Here is a 27,066-nt window from a genome sequence, read left to right on the forward strand (position 1 = left end):
CACAGTATCACAGATTTCTAGGTTGGAAGAGACCTCAAGATCATCGAGTCCAACCTCCGACCTAACACTAAGTACTCCACTAAACCATATCGCTAAGCTCTACATCTAAACGTCTTTTAAAGACCTCCAGGGATGGTGACTCCACCACCTCCCTGGGCAGCCCGTTCCAATGCTTAATAACCCTTTCGGTAAAGAAGTACTTCCTAACATCCAACCTAAAACTCCCCTGTCGCAACTTTCGCCCATTCCCCCTCGTCCTGTCACCAGGCACGTGGGAGAACAGACCGACCCCCACCTCTTTACAGCCTCCTTTAAGGTAACTGTAGAGAGCGATGAGGTCTCCCCTGAGCCTCCTCTTCTCCAGGCTGAACAAGCCCAGCTCCCTCAGCCGCTCCTCGTAAGACTTGTTCTCCAGACCCCTCACCAGCTTGGTCGCCCTTCTCTGGACTCGCTCGAGCACCTCCATGTCCTTCTTGTAGCGAGGGGCCCAAAACTGAACACAGTACTCAAGGTGCGGCCTCACCAGAGCCGAGTACAGGGGCACAATCACTTCCCTAGACCTGCTGGCCACACTGCTTCTTATGCAGGCCAGGATGCTGTTGGCCTTCTTGGCCACCTGGGCACACTGCTGGCTCATATTCAGCCGACTATCAACCAATACTCCCAGGTCCTTCTCGGCCAGGCAGCTTTCCAGCCACTCATCTCCCAGCCTGTAGCTCTGCTTGGGGTTGTTGCGCCCCAGGTGCAGGACCCGGCACTTGGCCTTGTTGAACTTCATACAGTTGACCTCAGCCCATCGGTCCAGCCTATCCAGATCCTCCTGCAGAGCCTTCCTGCCCTCGAGCAGATCGACACACGCACTTAGCTTGGTGTCATCTGCAAACTTACTGAGGGTGCACTGGACGCCCTCATCCAGATCATCGATAAAGTCTTTCTATTGATTTAATAGGCTCAGACCCTTGCTCTCTTAGCAAATGTCATTGTATGGTCTGGGTCACAAATGGTAGTCAAGAGGCTCCTCACCTCCATAGGTGAATCTCTACTCCCTTTTTTGCCCTGATTATTCACATTTGTTGGAATTCTGGACTTATGAATCTGCTCATCCCCCCATGATACTGCTGTCCTTTGTCAGATCTTCTGGACCCCTACTTTTACAGAATCGGCTTCAACAATTTGTTATATCTGGCTACCATCTACTGGTCTGCTCAAAATAGGTCTAGCCAAGAACTGAAATTGTGGAAAATCTCAAAAAGCACAAACCAATGCTTAGGATTAATATTCAAGTAAAATTAATCCCTCAAGTCATTGAATAGGATCTCAGAAACCAGAAGTCAAGGCTCAACCTTTTCATCATCACAGCTGACAAATGGTTAAAGATGCTATGGCTCTTCTCTGGGTGCAATTTATCGGGTCATCTTAGCTTTTGGCTAGTGCTGGGCCCTTGCATATCCTCTGCAATGCCCACAAAGTTCCCTGGCAGCTGGGCTGTGGATGACAAGATTCTTATCAGCATTGCTGTTCCCCACAGAGTCTGTACTTGCACCTGGGAAAATCATGAAGAGTTGCAAAGAACTGGGTGTCTGTACTGCTAGTGAGGTAGGGCTGTAGGTTCACATTAGGGGACTGACTGTGAAACTCAGAGTAGTTCATTTTTTTAAATCTTGTTGTGACAGTGCTTATTTTTTCCTGTGCTCTTCTGGCCCAGTAGGGAAAACTTACTGCTATCTAGGGGAGAAATGCAAGAGTAGATTCACTTGGGCCCCAGCTGAATCCTTCATTATTTGTTCACGGTCTGTGGACTGTTCAGTGCTGTGTCTCTTCACTTACAGGCATCTGTGCTTAGAGAGTCCATGCGTATGTATTTATGTATGTGTGAGTAAAGAGTACATGCGTATATCTTTTGTGCATGTCTTTCACCACACTGTTTGGAGGCTGTGTAGCATTTTGTGCAATGTTCTAATCTGAAATGTCTGAAAATGCAGTTTGGCTCAGGCATCCAGCTAGTATGGAATAATTTGGGTTTTGTATCAGTCTGCTTGGGCTATAGGTCTGGGCTCTTCTGTTTCTTGAATGGCAGTATTAGTTGGTAGAAAAAAGTACCCATTTTAAATTCCTGCTAGATTAATGAGACATCATTTAGCTATTAGAAATTCCAGTGAAATTGCATTGGTGGTCAAGGAACTGACATAGTTAAATTGCTTGCAAGCTTTAGCTCAGCGCACTGCATTTCCGTCTGACAGAAAGGAACACTGGGTCAAACCCTGCCTTCTATCCCTAGATGTAAGTGGCCATGCAGGAGGCTCAGCTCACTTCCCTCGGGGTCTCCAGACTCAGCTGAATTGCCTGGGGGGTCTCCAGACCTAATGCAGTTAAACATTTGGACAGCCTTATGTTAATGTGGGAACAAATAGAAACCTTACACAGGTAAGATGCAAACATTGTTATGTCATGACCTTTTTTTGGTGACTCTGAGTGCAGCAGACATGGTAGTTGGGGGCGTCAAAGCAAATTGGCAGAAGGGCTCAGGTGTGCTCTAGTTGTATCAGCAGACAGCCTCCAATGTTGGCTCCATTACACCTACGGTTACTGAGGACACTTTCATTTAAAGCCACCGGTGTGCATCTAATATTTCTCACAGCAGGGAAACCGGGTCTGATGGACAGAAGCAGCAAGTATCAGCCATAGTCAGGTTAATACTCAGCTAAATGCAAATGGGAGGCAAACAAGTGAAACAGTCAGAACAAATTTTCTGCTGGATCAGGCTGGTGATCCTCCAGTAAGTTCAGTGGAGCCACATTAATTTGTGCAAACTGTGGTTCTCATTCATTTAGTAAGATTTTTAAAAAGAATTCCAAGCATCTGAAAAAATAAGTATTAGTCTTTTCTCTCACAGTGGCTATGCTCATTGAGTTGTACATAAGTACAGCATTGATTCTTTCAAGGATACCATCAGTGCAAGATGTGGCTGTGTGTATGATTGGAGGCAAGAATATACCATGGCATCAGGCCAGTTGGTAAAGCTTTTGTTGACTTCAATGTTAACCATTTCTGAAGATGAAGTGAAGGAAAAATGAAGTCACCAGGTCCAAAGGTTTTTAAAAGAGAGGTTAGAAAAAAGGGGACTGAAGGAATTAGAGCCCAGTTCAAAAAAGACAGAAGCCAGGGGTCAGTTCTGGCTTTTAGGGCCAGCTTCCAGAATCTGTATGAACTAAGGATTTGAAAACTTGAAAACTTTGCCCTGTTGATGTCAACAGCAATATTTCTATGACTTTCAGCAGAGCTAAATTTTCACCCCAGATTTTCTGGTAAATCTTTAATATAAATGTCACGTTGATGTTGGTGTATGTTGGGACCTTATTCACTTTACCATGCTGAAATAGATAATACTTATTCTTACTTTGAAGGCATTGAGCTGAAATTTGGCACATAAATAAAATGCTGTGTTTTTATAGCAGAATGTCCTCCTTACCAGATTTATAGTATTGCTGACTGCAGAGGTCTCTGTGCAATACTTATTTTAGCATTCTATTTTTAGATCCTGTTTGTTTCAAAATCTAGGTCAGCTTGCTTGGCAAACTGATAAGAAGGATATGCTGTAAGACTAGAAGGTGTCAGTCTTACAGATGATAAAGACATTGCCTTTTTCAGTCTGGTGATACCAGTTTTATTTCTGGATTAGAAACTTCTGAAAGCTTTTAGAATTTTATTTTTATATCATAAAATATTGAAAATAATGTTTCCAGAGGAATTTACTTCTATGAAAGAATTGAGCCAGTGAAGAGGACAATTGGAAAGACCAGACTCTCAAGGAATTTATGGCTGTAAACGCAAACAATCTGTGGAAGAGAGAAAAGACTTTACATATCACAATATTCACGGAATTATCATCTTTCACTTTTCCTTACTCCTACCATATATGACCTACAATAAAAGGAACAGTAAGAAAAAGGAAAAACCTATTTTGTCAAAGCATTAGCCAAAGTTGCTGTAAAACTTGCTGAGTGCTCCAAAAGCTTTGCAGATCAGGAGGAACTGCATTGTTCAGTAAACCAAATTCTACCAACTGATTTAAAGGAACCAAAACTACTTCAGTAATAGTTGTATTTATTCAAATCAGGTAAGATTGGGTGTTGTCTCAATAAAGAAATCATTTTCCTTGAGGTTAGAATTTTCTTTCATCCAAACAAATATTTTACTTTAGACAAACCCATGCCAATGGGCACAATGCAAATTTGTTTGCAAAGAGATTTCTTTTTGGGGAGAAAGGATTAATTCTAATCCCAAGTATAATTTAGAGCTGCATTTTTGAGCTAAGTTTTTTTTTTTTTTAAGTTCTCTTTGGATGTGACTGTTCTCTCATAGCTTCTTGGTTGGAAGTAGCTTGGTTGAGCTGCTTATTTCTCATAGAAAGGTTTTTAATTGACTGTGCAGGATTTGTTTATTCTCTGTAGTATTCTACTTTACTTTTTCCTTTCAGGTTTTTATGGATCAACAGATGTTCATAAAACAGAATATTTCTTTCTAAGTGTTCTCTCTGCTCCTGTAACTCTTCCCCACTTGAACTCAACATCCTCTCTGTAACATAACAGTCATTTGCAGAAACCAACTGTGTTGTCAAATGAGGCATAAGCAGGAAGAGCAGATGAGCAGTAAAGAAGCATAGATCACATTTTCATGCAAATATACTACTAATAAGCTAACAGCCCTTCTCTTGAAAATAAACATGCTAGTTAGTGGAATTAGCATCTAAATGAAACCTTTTTTCTAACTTTTCTAGGAGGTGTCATTTGCTTTTTAACGCTACCCCGTTACATATAATTTCATTTGTTATAGGTACTTCAGCTAAAGTGGCTGATGAACCTATGGATCTGTCTATACTATCTTTCCTTCTATGCTATCTTTCTTTCTTTCTTTCTTTCTATACTATCATTTTTAAGATTATAACCTGCCATCACAGGAGAATTCAAATTGAAAGGGGACTCAGGTGTTCTCTATTTTCTCCTCCTCAGTCAGCTATGAGACCAGACCAGGTTACTGAGGACTTTATTCAGCCTGGTCTTGTAAACCAATATGGAGACCACACAGCTTCCCTGGGCCAGCTGTTCCACTGCTTGAGTGTCCTTGAAGTGAAGAAGCTTCTCCTTTCATAAAAGGTCTGTTTTAGTTTGTCTCTCACCATGCACCACTGTGAAAAGCCTGGCTCTGTCCCGATAATGTTACCTGGAAGGATGCTGTTAGGTCCTGCCAAAGTGTTCTCTTCTCCAGCTCAAGTAAGCCAAGTTTCTTCAGCCTCTCCTTGTAGGGCAAATGCTCCAGTCTTGAACATCTTGGTTGGCCCTCCACTGAATTCACTCAAATTTATTGGAGTGTTACGTGTGCTTGGGGCCCAAAACATAAGTACTGTCTACAGCTCGTATTTTACAAAAATAAAATTTCACTCCTGTTTCAGTGTTCTTGACTACACCTGTATAGCTCAGAATTCATCTACTCTAAGAACTAGTACTACAGCTATTATTAGATAGAAAAGGTGTTTGTTGTTTGTTTGATTTTAATACATATTGGATTTTCATTTGAGCTATGTGAAAATCATAATCTTGCTGGGTTCCAGTCTAAACAGCTGGTCCATCCATACCAGACAGGTAAAAACCTTAGTGAACTTCATATCAGATAAGATAATATAATTAGAGCATAAATCTAGTGTCAAGAAAGGAAATACAACACATTTGCTCCCATCTGTTCATAAAGAAATCCGGCTATATCCTACTCCAGGGTATTTTCTTTCAGTGCCATTAAAAATTATCATTATTGATCTTCATCAGATCTAACTGAAACTGATGGAAGGACTTGATTCAGTCTGAATCTGCTCTGAGAAAGTTACTCACTGAGCTGCCTGGAAAAAGAAGAATTTAACAGGGAGACAGAAAGAGTCTCTGATTCTGTTTTTCTTTCTCACCTTCCTTGTCCTTATATCTTGTAGTTATGCCTGATCACCTTAAGAGCTGCAGGTGCTATGGGAAAGTTCAGCAGAGTGCAGTGAAGCAGTTCAAAGAATGCCAACCTTTGCATATTCCTTGCTTTCTGCATCTCCCGCTGCTAGCTCCCACTCTCTGTAGTTTTTTAATTCCTGTATGTACAAGGAACTAGTTCTATTTTCCTGTTTGTGACTAGGATGTTTTTGGAAAGTGAATATCCCAAACTGATAAGAATCTGTTACAATAATAATACTCAAATTAATTTCAGTTTGTTGGTCTGGAACTTTTTCAGTTGTTCCCTGAATTATTAGAAGTGAAGCAGCAGCTTGAATTTCTACTTTGATTTAAAAGAACCTGTAAAGAAATAGGAAGGTAGAAATTCCTATTAGTGCCTCCAGTGTTGTATTCCACCTTTGCTGATCAGACATACATGAAAGTCCTTCAAATAGCCTTTGAAGATAGGACTGAAGCAACTGATATATTCACTTCTTCCCCATGAAAATGACCTTTTGCAGGGGCTGAGACATTTCCATTAGTGGATATTTTTCCAGCAAGCTATTTCTTCTTTTCTTATTTATTTATGTATTTTTATTTAATATTGCTTAAAGGCTAACTTCTCGTGTACTTTGAAGTTCAGATGGAAATGAAAACACGTTTTCGGTATCTCCTTAAAATCATTCAAAAACTTGGAGGTAAATGGTGCCTAATGATCTTCTCTCCTGGAAACTCCCCAGGCTCTTGTATATGAGCCTCCTCCCTCCAATAGGGACAAAATATCAAAACTTATACATTAAGAAGGTTGTTTTCTTTTTCATTTTTTTAAATTTTTTTTTCCTCCTCTGGTGACAGCCAGAATTAAGTATTATTAAAGGAAATCTTATTTTGCTTATTATGGTCTGAATAATAACTACACCATTTAATCTGAAAGCAGTTTGCAGAATGGGCAGGATTGGGAGCTAGTCACTGACAAACTTTGCATTGGTAATTAACCTTTTACGGTACAGAAGCCAGCTTCTGCTCCCAGACTGTAGGCTTCTGGCAGAGTCGCTAAGGAAAGGCTTGTTGAGTGCTAGGAGGCAGCATGGAGCCAGTTCTGATGCTATCCCATCCTGAGAGATGGTTCGTTCACTTCAAATGATTTAGTTCAGTCTAAGACCTTTGTGCGTGACTGTGTAACTGGGTCACATATGCCGGTAGGTACGTCATTGTGGGAAATGAGTTGTACAAAGATTATGAGGTATCCTCAAGGCTGTAAGTAGTCTATAGAAATGCTATTCAGAGGAATTAATGTCAATGCAAGTACCTGGTCAAAAGTACTCACCACCTTATTCAGTAAAAGCGAACGTATTTTCTTCATTTGACAGTTTTTCAAGTCAAAAAGGGAGTTTCCTTAAAAGTTGGAATTTTTTGTTGTCATTTCAAAATGATATAGATGTTTTTAGATAAGCACTTCTTGATTAACATCACTTCTTGATTAACGTCATCTGTATTGTATTGACACAAGTGCAAGCAAACTGTAAGGTTTCCCATATACCCCATCAGCTGCACTTCCCTGTTGTCCAGCCTTTAATTAACTGAATATCAAAGAACTGATGCTAACTCTCACCATCCTGAACTGTAACCCACCAGTTCAGGCATGTGCATAAATCCTCTGCTTTACCATTACGAAATCAACTTTGGAATGTAGTATTCATTATTATAGAAATGCTATATTCTACTATTCTACAATTCTACCATTTAAAAATAATAATAAAAAATAAATAAAATTTTAATAGTATTATTCCAAACACAGCGGTTCTCATTAACCATAGGTCATTCACACTTTTTCAATTCCAGGACAGGCTGTGATGTTGGAGGATGTGCCCTTGGGATATGCTGCCAGATGAATATTGCCTTTTAGACTTTTCTCACTGCTGTGTTCAGAGGGCAAGTTTGATCAACGTATGGTATGAAAGGTGGCTTAAAATATTAATTTGGTTCAGATCAAGAAGGATGACTGCCTTAAAAAATGATGCTGCTTCACACAACTTTCTGAACAATATTTTGCACCCATAAACCTGTCACTCCTTTTCAGTGATAATGCTCATTTCTCTGTTCAAGAGCCAAGATGATAATTTGGTTATGAAGTTATATTTGGGTGTTTTGTTTTTGCTATGGAACGTTAATGGATTTATGCAAAAATTCTTGATTGCTTGAATAAATATTCTCCTGAGGAAATAAACTTTGATCTTAATCTTCACATTTAGCTTTGCAATGCCCTTGGCAATATGCATTAATGTGCATTTTTCATTCATTGCTTTATAATTGGATATTTCATTGAGAATTCTGTGCATCTGCAATCCATTCCTTATAGGTGCACCTTGCAAAGTTAATATTTTATCTATTTCATAATTACTCAAAGGTTAGCAAGTCCTATCTGCAGCAAAGCAAAACTGGAATTGTGAGCATACGCCAATATTTTTTTTTTCCTACAGATAAATGAACTATAAGAACTACTTACTTTTAGGCACATCTACTGTGCACCTAAACCACACGTCATGTCTTGAACGTAAGTGGTGGCAGATGTAGCTGAATGCTGATCATGTGTGAAAATCCCTGAGTGTAATGTAGGAAACAAAAATACTTAAGGAGAAATACACTTGCTGCCAATGTTAGAACAATGTATCTGCATCCCTCTCTTCTTAACCTTTACAGAAGACCTTTAGTGAGAGATCTCAGTGCAACTATCTTAAGACATGTTGTACTGTTTGTTTACACTGGATGCCTGTACTTCTGGCATACTCTCTAGGCTGAACTTCGGTGCCTGTTTTCCTTTGTCTCCCCAAAGGACCGTGTTTAAAGAGTTTATTAACAGCCCTTATTTTGTTAACAAACAATGCTGCTTGATGTTCTTGTAGGGTTTATGACAGAAGCCAGTGGAGTGGAGTATGGAGGCTGCAGTTTTAGCCATTAGAACATGCTCTCTTGTAATGTCACTGGTAGGCTGCAGAGCTGGGTGTTTTCTGTTCTCATCTTTCTCTGTCTTCCTGCCATATGTTCATAGTATCTTTTATTATTTAGGCATTGGAACGTGTTACCCAGGGAAGTGATGGAGTCACCATCCCTGGGGTGTTTAAGGAAAGGTTGGACGTGGTGCTTAGGGACATGGTCTAGTGAGTGACATTGGTGGTAGGGTGAGGGTTGGACCAGATGGTCTTGGAGGTCTTTTCCAACCTTTATGATTCTATGATTTGTTGTTAACGCTATATATACCAGTCAATATGCAGGATGTGCTTATGCTCTATGTACTCTGATATTATATCTATCATCACAGGAGCCTGCCTGGTCATGTGTCAGGAGAGAGATGAGTCGTCATAACTTTTGGTTCTTCTCAGCCTTGGAACTGGTACAGAAGGGTTTGGGAGTCCAATGGACCAGGACATGGCCTGGGGGAGTGCAAGGAGTGTTTGAGGGTGCAGGAATTGCTGGGATGGTGATGAACTACTGTGTAGAGAAGGTGGTGTTCAGTCTGACAGAGCAACTTATGTATACTGTCTATGCACAATGGTCCTTGAACGAGCTATCCTTAGGTGAACTACAGCACTGAAAGGAAACTGGTTCAACCAGCCCAAAAATAGGGTCTAAACACAAACTAATATACATAAAACGTACATGATCAAAGAAGATCAGGGCATGGAATGAAATGAAGAGAGTTGTTATGACAAGGTAGATGTACCTTTTATCTTCAAGGACTTAGAGTTTTTGTGCCTCTGTCAACAGATGAGAGGAATCTTTTTCTTATTTGTCTCAGTTGCTTAAAATTTGCATCTGATCTATGGTTTGACTTTAACTTCCAGACACTGCTTGTCACTATGACGAAGCCTGCCAGAGTAGAAACCCCCTTTCACGCCTAATATTCTCTTCGTGAGTGTGCACTCTTCATTGTTGTGTTACTTGATTATATTCTTCTGATTAACATTTTCTGCTTAGCACTTGTGAGGTATTTGCTATAATCCTTGGATTATGTCTTTGACTTTTTTTTTCTTCTTATCCATCTTTTTAACATCCTTCAAAAAGAATGGATTTTATGTAGTCTTCCTATATCATCTTCAACAAAAATGTTGTACTGATTTACTATGTTTTTGCATAGGGATTAGAAGCTAGTAGAGCTTTAATCTTTTCCCTAAAACAGGAAGGGAAGTGGAGGCTGCGTGCTGGTCAGTGCAGCCTCTCTTTATGTACAGTCCACCCTGAGAATTATTTATAACTTTGAAATCCTTAAGGGAAAGAGACTGTGGATGCACAGCGTCCCTAGAAAATCTGAGATGCTCTATGCAAGGTTCAGGCCAAGGATTTCAGCTCCCACCTGGAATTCTCACACCACAGATACCTTTTCAAGATTTTATAGTAGGGACTTGCCTGAATTTTTTTTTCTTCAACCAGAAGAGTTGCAGAAGATTAAATAAATGTCCTGCCTAGTTTCCTGTTTTCCTACATCCTTCTCCTGACAAACAGAGCTGGAGTAATGGGAATCATAGAGCAGTGTTAGATCAATGATATACTCTTTTTTCACAAATGAAAAGTACGGTGAAACGTCCACAGAGCTGGAACTATTCAGTGGGTTAAACATGCAGTGGAGAAACTTAAATGGCTAAGTGCAAGAAGGTTAAGCTTTCTAAGCACTCCTGAAGATCAATTTACCAGACACCTGCTGCTGTTTGCTTTCTGTTTTGTGGAAGTAGGTCAGGAAGCAACTAATGGACGTCTCACATGCTTGGCATTTATTATTTTTAGTCATTTTTTTTCCTTTTATTGATGGTTTTTACACACTGATGATGTTGAAAGCTGCCCTGAAGATATTTGCGTTCAAATAAGTCAAAGTCTGGCTATCCAGGAGGAAAGTCAGGTCATATAAAAGTCAAGATGTCCCCACACAATGAGACAGTTTGCTCTATGAAATAAGCCAATAACCCATTTGCTTGACAGATTGAAATGACAGATAAAATGCCTGAGGCATAGTCCTATTATATGAGTTCATCAGACTGCAGGCATAAATGACTTTCCTTTATACCTATATTTGCGTTCAGGATGCTTTGGTTTTCTTGAGCTGTGAAAGTTGACATGGGGATATTTATGTATCGTTAGTTCTAAGGTAAAGGTGAGAACTGCAGGAAGGGTCCACAGCCATGCTACGTTAGAGTGACAGCGATACTGGCTAATTGGTTCCTTTAGGAATCTTACAGATGGGTTGAACACACATGATGTGTGAGCAAACACAGAAAAAATGACTGCAAAGCAGATCCACTTGGATACAACATATTAGCTGCAGAACAAAGCAGAACTGATGTAAAACTAGAAAATCAGGTATGGATCAAAACTCAGAAAACCTCCTTGTTCATGCTAGGAACCGATGTTGTAGAACTCCTCTGCAATAGATGTGGGCAAGGTAGAGAAAGCCTAGGTGGTTGTGTGCCAATGACTGCAGCAAAGTTTTCTTGTGATGAGAGTTCTTGACTTCCATTCAAAGCATTGGCAAAAGCTTAAGTTTTTTAGCTTACGTAAGTAGACAATTAGACCTTTTATATTTAGCTCATTCTCAGTGAGTACCTCTGGGATATAGCAATGTCATTTCTTCTTATCTGCATTAGCATGTGATAACAACCTCATTTGATATGCATGAAAATAATGGTACAATTTGCCCATCATTCAGCAGACTAAAGATTGAGGAAAGATGTTTGAAAATTCCCCCCAAAAAAGCATGAAGAGATAAATTCAGTGCACCCAAAACACCAGCTATTTTTTCTAATATATTCAGACTGCATTGATGTCAGCAATGCTATGGGATACTTAAAGAATGTCCTAAGATATAAATAAAAATAATAATAATCATAAAAAACAACCTAAAGTGTTTATGTAGATAACCAAATTCTTTGTTGGTTGAAATGGCATCCACATCGTGGGTGAGTGGAATTGCTCTGTGCATTTTGCTACATCAGAATCTGGAATTGAACAGCATCGTGTCCTGACTGATTTTTAAACAGAAGTTTTACAATGGCAGTCTGAAATAATCTCATTTGTGGCCAGATGAATGCAGGCTTCCCTACTGATCTGTCTCCTGGAGGCTCATTTTTAGTTTTAGCAGTCTGGTGTATTCATACAAAGACTACAGTAGGATTCTTTCTGCTTTCATCTTAATGTCAGAAAAAGAAAAGTCAATGCATCAGGAGCTCTTTGAAGTAATTTTGGTGGTTTGAAAGAATGTTATTCATTGTCTGTGTCAATCATATTAACACTTCCAATTATGCTCCTTGTCAGTGGGGACAAACAACAACTTTTACCTGAGAGTCTCTGCTGTTGTGGAAGAGGATTGTAGATTTTTTCCTGCCATGGGGATTTTTTTTTTTAACATGTCATTTCTGCCAATCTAAGATGGAAATGTGATTTTAGCGTCCATGGTCTCCATTTTGGGTGCAGACCTATTCCAGTATTAACCCTTCTACTTCTCTGAATAGCCATTAATCAGATTATATAGTTAATAAAACAACCTTAGATTTTAAATTGGAAAAAATGTAGGTTTCTGATACTTAATAACTAATAACTGTTGTAATAAATCGCCGAATTAAGGTGCATCCCCTAAGTTATTAAGTAATCCTTATTGTTAGCAGTACTTTTTCTACACAGCCATGAAAGCTTGATAAAGGATTAAAGATCAATCATGAGCATGTGAGCACATGATGATATATTTCTATTTTTAATTCTTTCAGGCTACATTTTGGCAACTGCATAATGCTAGCAAAGGACATAACCAGAATTACAGATACCTTTAGACAGTAAGAAAAGCAGTGCAATAGCCTTTGTAAAAATTGCTCTTCAGGGGAAAATGTGACTTTAGTCACTTGTAGAAAATGTGGTCTTTTTTTCCTTTTTGGTCACTACAGTGCCATTAAGAAAGGGAGTTGAGCAGTTTTGTAGGAAATAAGAGACAGTGCAAAGACAACAAGAATATCTTTGTTGAGAAAGACGCTTCCCAAAGCTACAAAGAGAGATGGTTGAAGAATGAGGGTGATTTCAAAATATCTGAATTCTCCTGGGGTGCCTTGGCTTACATGCGTTTACTCCCGGCTTGAAGGTGGCGTCGTCTTCAGGAACAGAAGCCACATTTGTTGCTGTCCTGTTGCCAGATGGCTACATGTCCTGGGTTGGCTTTGAACCTGTCAAAATATATAAGGGTGATTTCATGTGGAAAACTAGATCAGATGAGATACTCGCCATGCGGTTTTCTTCTGGACTATCTAGTTATTTAAGCTTTATGGCAAAGCTGTAATGTAATGTAGCAGCTACTGACCAGATTTAGGATTTTATGTAGTATGCACTTGTGCACTGTTCTAACAGAACATAGAATAAAGAGATGAAAACAAGACACAAGTTGTGTTGTGCCTGGACACGCCACATAAGCCTTCAGTAAAAATAGGCACTGGAGCTCCTTTGCCAGTGTTACAGAAAGGCAAACAATCTGCAGACATAAACTGAAGAGACAGGCTGATGTTTATGGTTTCTTGCTTCACACTTGAGCAGGTCCAGAGAAGCTCCTGGGAATTACTTCAGCAGCCTGAGGCTCCCTGGCTGCTTCTGAACAGAGAGATCTGATGAGCTCTTCAGGGGAAGAATGAGGTGAAAACCATTCCGATCCGTCCATGGGCAGTCTGGTCCTATTCAGTTCTAGAGGTAGCAAGCCTTGTGTGTAGAGTATCATCCAGTGCTTTTTCTGAAGTCATTCTCACAGACTCTACAACAGAGTCTACATCTTTACAGCTTGGCCAGACTGTAGACACTGCTTTTCAAAGGTCATTCGAATGGACTTACAGTGCTGTAATGCTGTACCAGAGCACTTGCTGATGTGCAGCATATCACAGATGCTGCTGCGCTGCTACTATTGGGTAGGTGCTCTTCAGTTTATGGCTCCATTCCCAGCATGAATTCCTGGGCATTTTTAGGCATGCCACTCTCAGAATCAGCAAAACGTAGACAATATTGTGACCTTGCTTGATGTGGAAGGGGAAGACACAAATCCATATATAACCAGCATGTGCTTGTTGTTGTTGATGGGAGGAGGCAGTTACTGGGGAAGAAATTGCGTGCACAGTTTTATGAGACCATTGTATTCCTGCACTGAAAGCAAGGCTCTGTCCTCAGATGAGAAATAATTGGTAATTCAGATTTTCACAGCACGTAGTTAAATGAATATCTCTTGTCCATGCAAGGGACGGTAACCTAGAACATCTCAGTCAACTCGGATCTTTCTGCAAGCTGCTACAAGCACTTTCTGCTGAGAAGAAAAAAGCCTGAACAAACAGCATCAGAAAGTCACTGAAAACAGGCAAACTATATGTATATTATTAATCTTGAGCAGAGAAATTTCTTCAGCACTTTTTAATAAAATGTCTATACTGTCCCACTGTGTGTGATAATATCTCCTTTTGTTCTGGAAGGAAGGTTCTGAATATTAGGATTAATATTAGTCTTAATATTAGGATAGAAACATTCACTAGTTATTACTCTCATTTTGAACATGTATTTAAGTCATTATCTGAAGTTGGTTTTTGTCAGTTAAATTATATTAGATTCTCATTAAGAGACTGATTCTGTGGAGCCTGAGTTCCTGCAGTGATGCCCTCAGCACATTAGGGACATATCTCAGCACTGAGCAGGAACAAACTCTTAACTTTTGAAGAGTTTTTTTATTTGGCTTCAAGAGAGTTTAGAAAGGCTTTGGCTGATTCTGTGTAGGACTCAGGGATGAGTGTGTTTATGAAATCAGAAGAAAAACAGAAGAGAAATGAAGCCCTGGAAATTGTAGACGCCTTCTCTTAAAATCCAATTATCTGCTGGGAAACAAGAAGCAAGAAGAGAATAATTGAATGGGACAGTACAGAAAATCTGTCTTTGTGGTGCATCGAGCAGGACATATTTCAGCTGCCTGGCTGTTACACAAGCATCGTTATTTATCTGTTGGTAACTTGCTTCTGACATTATCACTAAATTGGTACTACAGCCTGTTGTCCATCATTCGTGTTCATTTGAAGATGCAGAATCTAATACTTGGCCTCTTTTACTTGGCTAGCACAGCAAACCAAACAACCTTAAGTTGTCTTGGAAAATAATTCAGCTCCCAGAAATTAAACATGTATTGTCAAAATCTGTTTAATCATCTAGAGTTTTCTTCTCAAAACAAAATACCTCTTAAATGGAATTACCTTTAAATGCCAACTTCATTTTGATCAGTAAAGTCCTGGCTGAGAAGCAGAGTGGCCAGTGCTGGCCTACTGTTGTGAAGGGTGTTTTGAGGAAGGAGATGTTCAGAGTCTGAGAGACCTAAGGAAATGGCCACTGTCAGAAGGCAGAGAAGATGAAGCTGGAGCAGTCTACACCTATCGTAGGCCTAGTGTTGGCAACTTATTTCCAGAGAAAAGTAGAATTTGAGGCCAGACTGTGACCAGCTGCTGTTTCTGTCCCAAGTCTCCTTTCGGAGAAAGAAAACTATAAGCTTTTCTTGTCCTCCCTGTTGCCACCAGCTCCTGGGATATTGCAGGTGTGTGGGTATTTCTGGAAGTAAGTTTTATTATGTTTTGCAGTTTCCGTCAAAGCATACTGCACGGAACCTTATTTTATTATGGTAGGTTCATGGTGGTTGATTATCTAGATATTAAAATGTGAAACAAAATATTGGCGTGTAGTATAGTTGGCAATGCTGACTTTTAATATTATAATAATTAAAGCTATTACTGTCATCTCATTAGTGATGGCTGGAAAACTGAGGGACAGGAATTGTCAACAATTTCAGCAAGGGTTATGTTTTTTTCTTTTTTCTTTTTAATTGTTGTGCTCATCTTGACCTGTGCTCCAGCTGCATGTGTAAAGAGAGATTTGGAGAGATATGATACTGGCAGTGGTGTGGGAAGGAATTATAGTCAGGTGGTGGATACACTTGTTACATCCTCCTTGCCATTTCAGTAAAAAAAAGAAAACGCACAGATGGAAAATAAATTGGCAGTAGGTTGGTTAAGCAAAATATTGGTAACAGATCTTCAGTCTGATAAAAGATGTAGCATAAATAGTACATAAATCTTTGCATTACTAGTAATGTGACATTTTAAAACATATATTTTAAAGGAAGCCCAGTGAGCTAACCCTGCCTCGAACAGATTCAATAATACACAAGTTTCCTGTCCTCTTATCTGTTTAGTTAACTGGATTTGACTGTGAAAAATGGTTTTGCTTTGAAGAGTGCTTTAAAACAAAATCTAGTAAGCAGAATTTAGTTCGTATGAGGTATGCAGTTCTGAATACAAATCATCAATTTCTTAAGCGTGAGTGGACTTTTTTGTAGTATATATCTTTGGTGTGCTTATTACGGATTCTGGTGTGCTCAAGGTTTAAACCACAGTATTAAGTATGTGTTATAAAGAAGGAAAAGTATGTGTTATAAAGAAGGAAAAGTATGTGTTATAAAGAAGGAAGTGCTAGGTAGAGTTAGAAAAAAACTAAACTTCATGTGTTTGTTTAAATTTTGATATGGGAAGTTTGATTCTTTTTTCATTGTGATCTGATGGTGCAGAAAGCAAAAAATAGCTGCTGATCACACTGGGCAGACCCCAGTCTGACACTCTGGAGAGCTCTTTTGGGAGATATATAACAGGGGAGTCCTAGTGGCTCCAAAACTCCAGAAAATAAACATTTTCATAAATGCAGCATATCTAGTTAGTATCACAGCAGCACCTAGGATTTCATCTGTTTTTCTCTTCTATTTTTTTCCTCTTTCTTTTTTCAAAAGTAAGTGAAGTTGAATAACAGAGGGAGTCATAGCATACCATATATGTCTTTTCTTCTAAAAATGTAAATTATCGTTATCAAGGGGCAATAATAAACACATATTACCATACAGTGTTTTATAATATGGTACTGTGCTTTGGTGAACCCCCAGTGGCACATCACCTCTGAGCAATGGCAATATGCATCTCAAAAAACCTCCCTTGGTGAGCAAGAGTCTGCAAGATATGGCACTCAGATTTAATGCAGAATCTCATCACCAAAGATAAAATGATTTTATGAAGGACAAAAAGTCTATTGGGGTTTGCTGGTGTATTTACATTTCCGTCTGGAATATAAATTGTGCTGAAGAGTGTGTTCGTGCAGTTCTTTATGAATCTGCCAATGCTGAGCTCCTATCAGGCCAAGCAGCAGTTGACTCATGTGACCCTGGAGGAAAAATTGCTCAGAAGCTTAGAGTATTTTTAATGCTCAGTCAGGGATTACATCTGTGCCAGCACCAGCCCGGAGTCTTGGCTGCCTTATCAAAAGCAGAGATACTGGAGGGTTTCTTTTTCTTTTGGTAGATTTTCCTGTTAAAGGTGTTAAAGATCCTTGGATCACATTGAAAGAAGGAACAAAGCCACTACAGAAAAGGAAAATGCTTTTACTTCTGGGACATGTAAACGGCTTATGAGATGCACATGCACAGAGTTCGATATATGTACTGCAGGAAGGGAGTGTGTAATCCAGGTAGAGAGCAGAAAACCAGTTGGAATGACATCAGAAACACAGGGCTTAATAGAACGAAAAATATTGTTTTGTAAAGCCTTAGTACAAACCAAAGTACAACTGTTTATATGTATTACCCACTGTAAACACGGGAATAATCTGGCTGGGGTGACTTAATGGAAAACATAACTGCTTGAAATTCAGATAAATCGGTCTAGCATGTAAAAATGGAGGGGGTAGGGGGAAAAAACTTTTGGGGTTGACTAGAATGTTGGGTGGCATAGTAAAATTATCATTGTAATTGGACAGCATGAATACACAGCTGCAATTCCACATAGACACAAATGGACCTTCTGAATAGAAAATTAGAGAAACACTGGAACTTTTGAAATCATTCCTCAGTAAGGCCTGGGAGCCCAGGAAAGCGCTTTTGCAACAGTGACTGCGATCACTTATGCTCTAGCTGAGAAGGAGGTTGATGGAAACAGTAAACATTTTAACGATCACAGTGGTGAAAGCTCCACATATTTAAATTAGTAGCATTAACGTGCAGATTTTAGAGTGTATTTAGAGACCTAAGTAAGGACAATGTGCTCCTGGAGCTTCTACATGCATGCATTCTTGCATATGCTAACAGGAATGTAGCAGATTCCCTCGTGTTGGGAATGCTCTGATCTCCACCCTGAAATCCCACCCTGGAGCCTCAGTACAATGACTGAGACAGACAGCTGGATTATTCAATTTTAATAACAAATACCAACTTGTCTCTATTTTCAGCTCTCTTGTAAGGGATGTCCTGGTTTTCTATGGGAATATTTGCTGCTATTCTTACTCATTTACAAAATCAGTTTTGAACACATTTGTCAGTTTACATCTGGATACTAGGAATTGTCACTTACATTGTTTGATAGCCTCTTATTGGGAGGCTTGAATCCTTGAAACTTCTAGGCAGTAGAGTAACGAAATGTGATAGTGAGCATTTCATTTCTAGCCTGAATGATAAGGTGGCAATCCTGTGAACCTGTGGGCATTTTTTTTTTCCTTAAATATTTCTCATGAAGAAATCCTACCTCCGTATAACAGTTGCACAACACGAGGGCTTCAGTCAGGAGAAAAAAAAATCGTGGTTCTCTTTTTATCCCATTAAGCTACCTCTTCACATCTCCAGTTATGGTTTACTTCAGAACCAACTGGCAACAAACCCATTCTTCTTTTGTTGGTGTTTCTGAGCAGCTGTGTGTTGGCTGCAAAGAAGCATGTGTATGTATACTCCTCTTTACAGCCAAAACACGGTTTTGCTTAAGCAGTCTGACACTTATCTACTTTGTATTTTGACACCACTGGCAGTCTACGAAATGTTTACTCTGTATGTTCTTGTGCATCATCTTGGAGGGATAAGTAATACTTTATAAGTGCTGATGTTGTCTCACAGTAACAGATTTCTTCTAGTCCCATAGTTCTTGCAGTAGTACCAAATACAAAGTTCTCTGCTCTTTTCTTATTCATTTTTTTTTCTTTGAATCTTACAGCAGAATAAATTTGAAGTCTATTTGGTTGAATTTTACATTGCAGCTGAACACACTATTTTATTTGCCACTCTTGTGTACTCTCAGCTGGCATCAGTGACCTTCCACCCTGTTCTGTTTGGTTACTTTTCCACTTCAAATACTTAAAATCTTTTAAAAACTAAAGGTTTGGTTTGTTCATCTGTGAGAACTCAGCGATGACACTGTTTTGCTTTATTTATCTGTTTTAATTTGAAGATACAGACGAGACATGTCTTTACCTTGTTAAGATGCAGTCTTAACGGAGGTAGCTTATAGTTTGTATGCTATGTGTATAGGTTCAGTGTGCATGCAGAATCTTTTTGCCCATTGGGAGAACTTCTTTGGAATATTTGAAATCTGTTTTGGTATTTATGGATTTGTTTTGTTTCTTCTAACTGCGTGTGAAAAAATAAAAATGAACAGTTTAGTTTGTCACAGTTGACTCCAGGACAAAGGTGTTCCATTTATGATGGATCTGTGCAGTTACTGTCACCTAATGAATTCAAATGTAAAGCATTCACAGAGAATTTCAAGCAGCACCAGCTCTAATTGCCTTGTTAATCTTACAGAATGATGTCCTTTTCTAACTTTTGTTTAGAGTCAGTCAGCATAAAAACATTCTTCCTGCTGAAAAAACTTCATAGGCAAAGTTCAAGTGAGCAATTAGTGATTGCATCTGTTTTTGAGTTATTTTCTCAGCTTGTGGTAGTTCAGTTAATAACCTTTTAAAATTCTGAAGTATATCCCCAGGCAGCTGTAGTTCTGTTTCCCAAATCTACTGCGATGTTCAAAGTGCTCGCCTTTCTGGGACCATCTGTTTCTCTTCTCCAAAGACTCTGTAAAATCCTTGGCAACCCCTTGAATGAATCTCATGCTTCCTAACATGGAAGAGTATCGAATGAATGCACAAACTGAAAAATTATGGGAAGAGTCTAATTGATATTAAAGCTGGTTTGCATTCAGTGACCATTGAAAGAATAAATGTTATGCCTCAAAGCACCTCAGTGAAGCATTATGTACATTTATCAGCAGAGCACATAAAAATCCGTGCCAAAAATACCAGCAAACTTCCTAAAACTGGCATGGCATTAACAAGGATCTATCTTAATTCTGAATGAGGACATAAAATACCCAAATGGCATCAAGACTACATGTTTCTTAAATTATTCCATAAGTGTATCTAGGGAGTCAATCAAAAGTTTTCATTCTAATATCCCTAGATAGGAGCTAGGAACTCTTGGATATGAGTCTTTGTGTTGTGTGCTGTTTGTCTTAATACTGAAGCTTGTCCTAGATGTTGCCTACATATTGGTATTGTCAGTCATGGCTTTCTGGATGTATCTAAAAGTTGAAGTTGAATACGATAAATCAAAAAGGTAAATTAATATACTGACATAAATCCACAAAATAGTGGCAAGAAACTGTGGTCCTGGTTAAAAGAAATTAGACAGCTATTAAAGACTTTGAAAAGCTGTGTCATTTTTGTAAATACACAAAAATTAAAGCATTTGGAATTATTCACCTTACCCAAGTTTCTTCCTCTGTGTTCCAGACAGCTGGTGAGCAAATGCTTTCACTGAGAGGGTCAACTCTGCAACTATGCAGAGGAGCTGTGCCTATACAGAGTTACTCAACATTTTTACAGTTTTAAAAATATGCTGTCATTTCTGTTGCTACCTTGAATTTTGTTAGGAAAAGAAGGGCTCTCGGGCCAGCTTTTTTTTTTTTTTTTTTTTTTTTTTTTTCCACAGAGATTATCAAACTTTGGCTGTGTACTCACTAAGTTGTGCAAAGAGCATTTCTCCTGTCTCCAGGAAGCTGAAAGCCATTCCTGCACCGCATCTGCGATTCTTAGGCATCCAGTTATTTCTAGATCCCTGAATCATATTTTATGCTTTTGATCAGTTGTTTCTTGCCTAAACCCACCATGACCACATGGAAGAATAGAGAACACATTCCTGTTGTTTGACCTACTGTAAATCTGTGCTGATGATTATTTCATCCCAGCATGTCTCTTCACCTGCGCTGAGTCTTGGAAACACGAGGGTGAGGCAGGTATTGCATCCTCAGTGTCAAATGTTTGGCTGAGATGCTGAGTGCTAGGCACCTAAATCACTGACAAGGCTGATATCCTGGGCTCTCTAGCTATCTATCATTCATGGCTCCTCCACTGGGCTGCATAGGCTATTGATCCAAGCAGTTGCCTGAATATGCTTGTCTGTTCATTGATTATCTAGGGAACATAAGGAGACTAGAACTTAACTTATCCCTAGACAATGGAATTATTTCCCTTATGCAACTATGGCATATGGCATAGTATGATGGAAACACACCTCAATGTCTATGCTTTTTAACTTGTCAATTTGCAGTCTCTGTAGACTAACTCAAACTAGCCTCAAACTGGCTGCTCCATTAGCCTGAATTTATATACATATATATACACATAAAAATGTATAAAATATGTAAGTATATAAACATAATTTTGCAGTTTTTAATAATAGATTCTTATGTGTTAGAACAATTTCTTACAAATCTGTAACAATTGCTTGTATAACCAGAGGTCAGTTATGTGGTGGGGTGTCCTGGCCCAGGTCCCTACCTCCATATGTTCAGACAGTGCTTCTCAAAAATGCTCTGCTTTCCATCCAGGAATGCAGCCAGATCCTTTGTATTGAAGTGTCTGTCTCAGACTGCAAATACCCTATGGTGAGCCTTGCACAAGTGTGCACCTGATTGAATATGCGTTCCCACTGATGATATAATTTGGCTTTGAATTTGTGCAAACAGCTACCTTGTACGTCCTGTTCCTCTGTGTTTCCGTGCTCGCTCAGGTATGAAATTGCTACATACCGCTCAGGGAGTGTGCTTATTTTTAATAACAACCAACCTTTCCTTATCATCAGTGCTCTGTATCTGGGACAACATACTACTCATTCTTCCATTGGCAAACAGTGTTCTGTAGATTTTGCTACATCTAACTGGTAAACAGTGACATCAATATGTGAAAGAGCTCCTTCAGGCACAGACTCTATCCAGCCTACCTTCCTGTAGCTCATATGAACCCTTGCATTGTCAGCTAGTGTGACTTACACCTTTCATTCAGTACAATCTTTCTTCCTTTTATCATTTTGAAAAAAAATACATAATAATAAACCTTATTTAAACAGTAAAACGTTATTGTATTGTTAGACATATACTGGATGAAAAAAAAAGATTCCTTGGCACATACCATCTCTTAAAGATGCGATATCTTTCTCACCATATGCTTGCTCCCTTCTTTGTTCCTGGCATTGAAGGCGGGATGCCCCTCCCAACTCTTACATTCCTTACAAGGCTTCCTTCCTAATCACATATTTAACAGAAGTGCAATTTTGGGAAAAGAGATCAGTACGTCTGTCATGGTCACTCTCCTCTCACCCATTCATCTCATTCATTTGATTGATAAAGTTGTTAGAAAATGCAAATGTACCCAAGAGGATGCTTCCTCTTTCTTGGTGACTTAGAGCTCTACGTTGTCAGAAGTTTTTATAAAATCAAATATCTTAAGGAGTTCTCACTGTACCTTCATCTTATCAGCCACACAGGTTTCACAGACCGAAGATGATAGCACTAGCATTTGGCATGCTTATCCCAGTTATCTCCTCTCTACTTTTTATCACTTTGGCAACCTGGGGAAATTATGTGAGTGTTGGTCTTCCTTTGGGAAAGAAGAAGCAGGTTAAAAGAGTGACTCTAGCAGGTGAAGTTGAGCCCTTGGTATTTTGAATCTCATTCTTTGTTTCATAACAAAGAACCTGAAGTTATTGTAAAGGAAACTGTGCCCTATTGTGCTCACTCACCAGATAAGAGACAAACCAAGAACTATATGTATCTTCATCCCTTGAACAATCTCTGTGCATTGGTATCCTATTTCAAGAGATAGGGGAGTTTTCCTCTGTAGGTGCAATCCTGCAATTGCATTCAAGAAAATGAATGCCCGCACACAGATGCAGACTCTCTGAAATCAACCCACTATGGTGAAGGATGTATATTACTATTACAGGCTATGCAGTGTGAGAGACTTGGGAAAGAAACGTGACTTAGAACACAGAATTATTTTCTAGTCTCAGTTTAGATCTGACATAACTCTGCCACTTTCAAAAACATGCTTACTCATGTCTTTGATTTATCTGTATTATTCAGTCTCTAGACCTTGTTTGTGGTTCCTTATGCAAAATTCAACACAGTTGCTAAATTTGTGGCCCTTGTGTTTGCATTTCATTTTCTCATCAAATACTTTTTTTGCATCGGTATTATAAAATATTCTCAAAGGGCAGAATTAATATTTCATGAGTACATTCAACTACAGCTAACATTACTGATCAAGAAAGTCTGTTTTAATATAGTGTGTGATTACAGTCAATGTGGTCTTTAACCAAAACCTGTTGAGTAGAAAATGCCCAAGGACTTAGACAGTCTTTGACTCAGACTTTTATGTGAACATTTTTATGTGTATCTGACAGTCAAGACTATTTTAGCCTGTGATATCTGTCTCTCATGGAAAGTTAGAGCATGTGTACTCTTTGGGAGAAGAAAAGGTTAGCTTAAGAAAAAAATACAAGACTAAATCATTGCTAGTTATATATAATATTTGCAATAAAAAAAAAAAAAGTCACTGGTTATCTTCCTACGCCTACTGTTAGATTTAAAAAGTGATCATCACCTAGATCGCTGTAATTTTGATACAGAAAGAACACTTCCTGATTTCTTTATTTTATGTTATTTTATTTTATTTAAATTATCTTCGAAAATTAGTGTGATTAGCTTCTCTAGCTGGTTATGCAGTTCCAAGGGCAAAATGATTTTTTTTCTGTCTCCAAAGTCTAATATAGATAATGGGGGTCATAGGGATGCTAGCTGAATGTACAGAAGGTATGGGAAGGCAGATAAGGTAGAAAGGTAGCTGTGTTGATAAGCAAAACCAAACAAGTCCCTAGCGAGGTAAAAGTGGCCTAAACTTTCATGAGTGTGGAGAAAGAGAAGAGCTTTCATGTGAACAAAGCAATTGAAATTTAGACAAGTATGTTTTGAGAGTAGTGTAACAAGGGATCGAGGAAGTCAAGCCAAAAATGATTTGACCTCAAAAGGTGAAGTTACCTTAAGATTTATTAATAATTTTCAGATTTATGGGATTTTGTTTTCCTAATGTTAAAATAATTATGTGTTCATATACTGAATATTGAAAATCTTCCACCTGTAGACACACACAGGGCTCAGCAGGGATGGCTCTGGCTTAGATGGTGGTTGGATAATCTTGATATTGACGTTTTTTCCATTCAGTGCACTACTGATGTCTTGATAGGATACATTTTTGACATTTAAATATTCATTGTTATTAGAGATATTACTGACTTCCACTTTCACTATGTTCCTTTCAAAAAAAAAAAAGAAAAAGAATAAAAAATGATGCAGAGGAATCCTCTGCCTCTTTTGGCAAAAAAAAAAAAAAAAAAAAAAACTTTCCACAAATTAAGCTAGCACCAGCTAGACAATTATCCTGCAAGTGAATATCCATTCCTACCTTGTGACCTGTTGATTTCAGTGCATCAGCCTGGGCAGCGGGGTTAGATCCTTGAAGAATCAACTTATTTCATCTTTTGCATTGAAATATTATTTTTTCAGCCAGAAATCTCTTCAGCTTAAGCTGTGCTGGCTTAGATTTTGATCCTAAGGAAGCTTAGTAAATCTGGACATCAAAAAGAAAAGCAAAACAAAATCTAAAATAAAAATATGGTAATTATTTTTTTCTGTTTTCAAATATTCCGCATTTTTGCTATTGTTAAAAATCTCAAAGAAAGGCAACGTAAGACTTTCTGAAGAACTTTTCTGACCTATAGTTGCCCTTACCTGCCTACCAGATGTCAGTAGGACCCAAAGGTTCCTTGAACGTAAAGAAAGAGAAAGTCAACTGAAGAAACAAACAACACAAAAGATCCACATCAAAACCAAGCCTTTATCAGAGGAGCCAAACTCCTGCTCAGAAGCAGATGGATTATTTTAAGGCAAGTATCAAACCAGAGATTGGTATCTCTGAGCTAAAATCTCTACACAAAACAAAAATGACAATTCCTCTCTTGGAGAATTTCCAGTTAAAGACCCCTGCAGTTCATCATGCAGTGAAAGTGTTATCCCTTGTGTTTCTGCATCTACCAGGTAAAAACTTTCTTGTTTTGTGTGCAGTGGAGCCTGTCTCTGCAAAGCCTGTGAGGCGTTCCAGCATGATTGTGCGAGGATGGGAACAGAGTCAAACACAGCTTCCCCATATCAGCAATCCACGCTAATCTTGGTGACTCTTGCCCTTCTTTTGATATGAAATATTACTGGGTAGTCTCAGTATTTTAATTATACTAAAATTGATTAAATCAAGCTCTGGAGAAGCTCTTCCGATCCTGGAATAGCAGCAGAGCTGTACGAAGCGCTTTGGTTGAATAGGTCTCTTCTCTGTCTTTAAAGCCACAGCCACATGGATTTGGAGACCTTCCACGAACATATGGTTTCATATATTCCTCATGGACAGTCATAGCTCCACTGGCTTCATGATATTTGATGCCTCTGGTGCATGTAGTCAAGAAGCAGCTTCCAAGTTAGTCCTGTTGGGACCTTCTATAGGGGTTTCTGTATTTTCTTTGGTCCGGTTCATGGGTGCTACCAGTGAAAGAAGGATACTATCTTTATCTGAATCAGTCTGGCCAGGATGGAAAGAGGCTGTTTTGTGTCATATAATAATTTCCCCTAGAAGAGGAAGTTGTCTTTTTTTTTTTTTTTCTTTTTCTTTTTTGTGATCAAAATGTGTTTTATAATGTGCTGTAGATGCCCAAGTGTATTTCTTAGGACTCTGTCCACACTGGTTATTGCATGTGTTTTTCTTTGTAGAAAGTATCTTTGCAGAACTGAGAATCTGGAGCACTCTGACATGAATTAACAAGCAACTGTTCATTTTCTATAGAGGTTCTTGCTGGCTTTCTCCTTTCATATGGTGGACTGTCCATATATCTGATTATGGTTCCATTGCTCTTCACTATGTGTATTACGTGAGGGAAATCCATTAGCTAGGAGGCGTTATCTTTGGGAAATACTTGAAGATTTTATTTAGTGCAGTCATAAGTGTCAAAACAGCTAATTGAATGCTTTCATCTCCATGACTAATGAAAGATTAAATTACTGCAGAAACATGTCACAGGATTCTACAAATTGTAACTAAAAATAACAACCTTATTACATTTAAAGATAGTTAAATGTCAGTGCAGGAAGTGTCTCAATGCAGAGAGCATTGCAAATGCTTAAGAAAAGCACCACCACTGCACGTTTTGGTGTCTTAAGGCATAGAGACAGCTCCTGGGCAAAATCCTCAGAGCTGGGACCAGAGCCTGCTTATCAGCAGGTTGTCCCAGTGGGCTTCCTGTAGGAACAACAAAGCATTTAGGCATTAGGAGGAAAAATAATTGAGTGTGTGTCAGCTGGTACTGACTGCTCTTTGAGAGAGCATGCTGCTCTGCTGCTTGACTTGTGCTTGTCCCTAATATTCCTTTCCTTCTCCCAAGTTCTGTAGGACTCAATATAACCGGGAAAAAAAATGTCGTAGGCATTCTTCAAAGGAATTGTGTACTAGTAACAGATCTATGGTTGCAGTGGCAGCTATGTAAACATAGCAAAAAATCAGTCTTATGAATCAGCTCAATTCATTCATCCTATCTAGAAATCTGTCACCCAGCAGCTAATGGTAATTCTCATCACCTTACCCCAATCCACTGCTTCTTTGACCTTGCCATATTCCTCTTAGTCTTCATTTTGCTAACGTTGATTTTTGTTTTGTTTGTTCTTCTGATTCTTTGGTTTGTTTTGCCCAAAACTTGTAAACAGTATCCGATTCTTTCGTAAAAAAATACATTTACCATCTTTTCCCCAAGGAAGTGTCTTTTGATAAAATACTGATGACTTTTGTATTGAGTTTGCATGCTTTACCACTGCGTGAGATAACCACGAAGGTTTTA

General features: G+C 38.8%; 1 long non-coding RNA gene across 11 annotated transcripts in view; it reads left to right on the plus strand.

The window, feature by feature from the left end:
• The window catches only part of LOC308199612, a 289,413-nt gene that overhangs the window by 150,267 nt on the left and 112,080 nt on the right, over positions 1-27,066 (plus strand). For 8 of the 11 annotated variants that reach the window (XR_013954731.1, XR_013954732.1, XR_013954736.1 and 5 more), the window contains one exon: positions 7,809-8,500. The exons of the other annotated variants lie outside the window; for them this stretch is intronic. This is a non-coding gene — a long non-coding RNA (uncharacterized lncRNA). Of the gene's footprint in view, positions 1-7,808; positions 8,501-27,066 lie in introns of those variants that run through there. 11 annotated transcript variants of the gene reach the window in all.

Source organism: Anser brachyrhynchus, assembly GCF_964034855.1.
Source record: "Anser brachyrhynchus genome assembly, chromosome: 9".
Classification (NCBI taxonomy): domain Eukaryota; kingdom Metazoa; phylum Chordata; class Aves; order Anseriformes; family Anatidae; genus Anser; species Anser brachyrhynchus.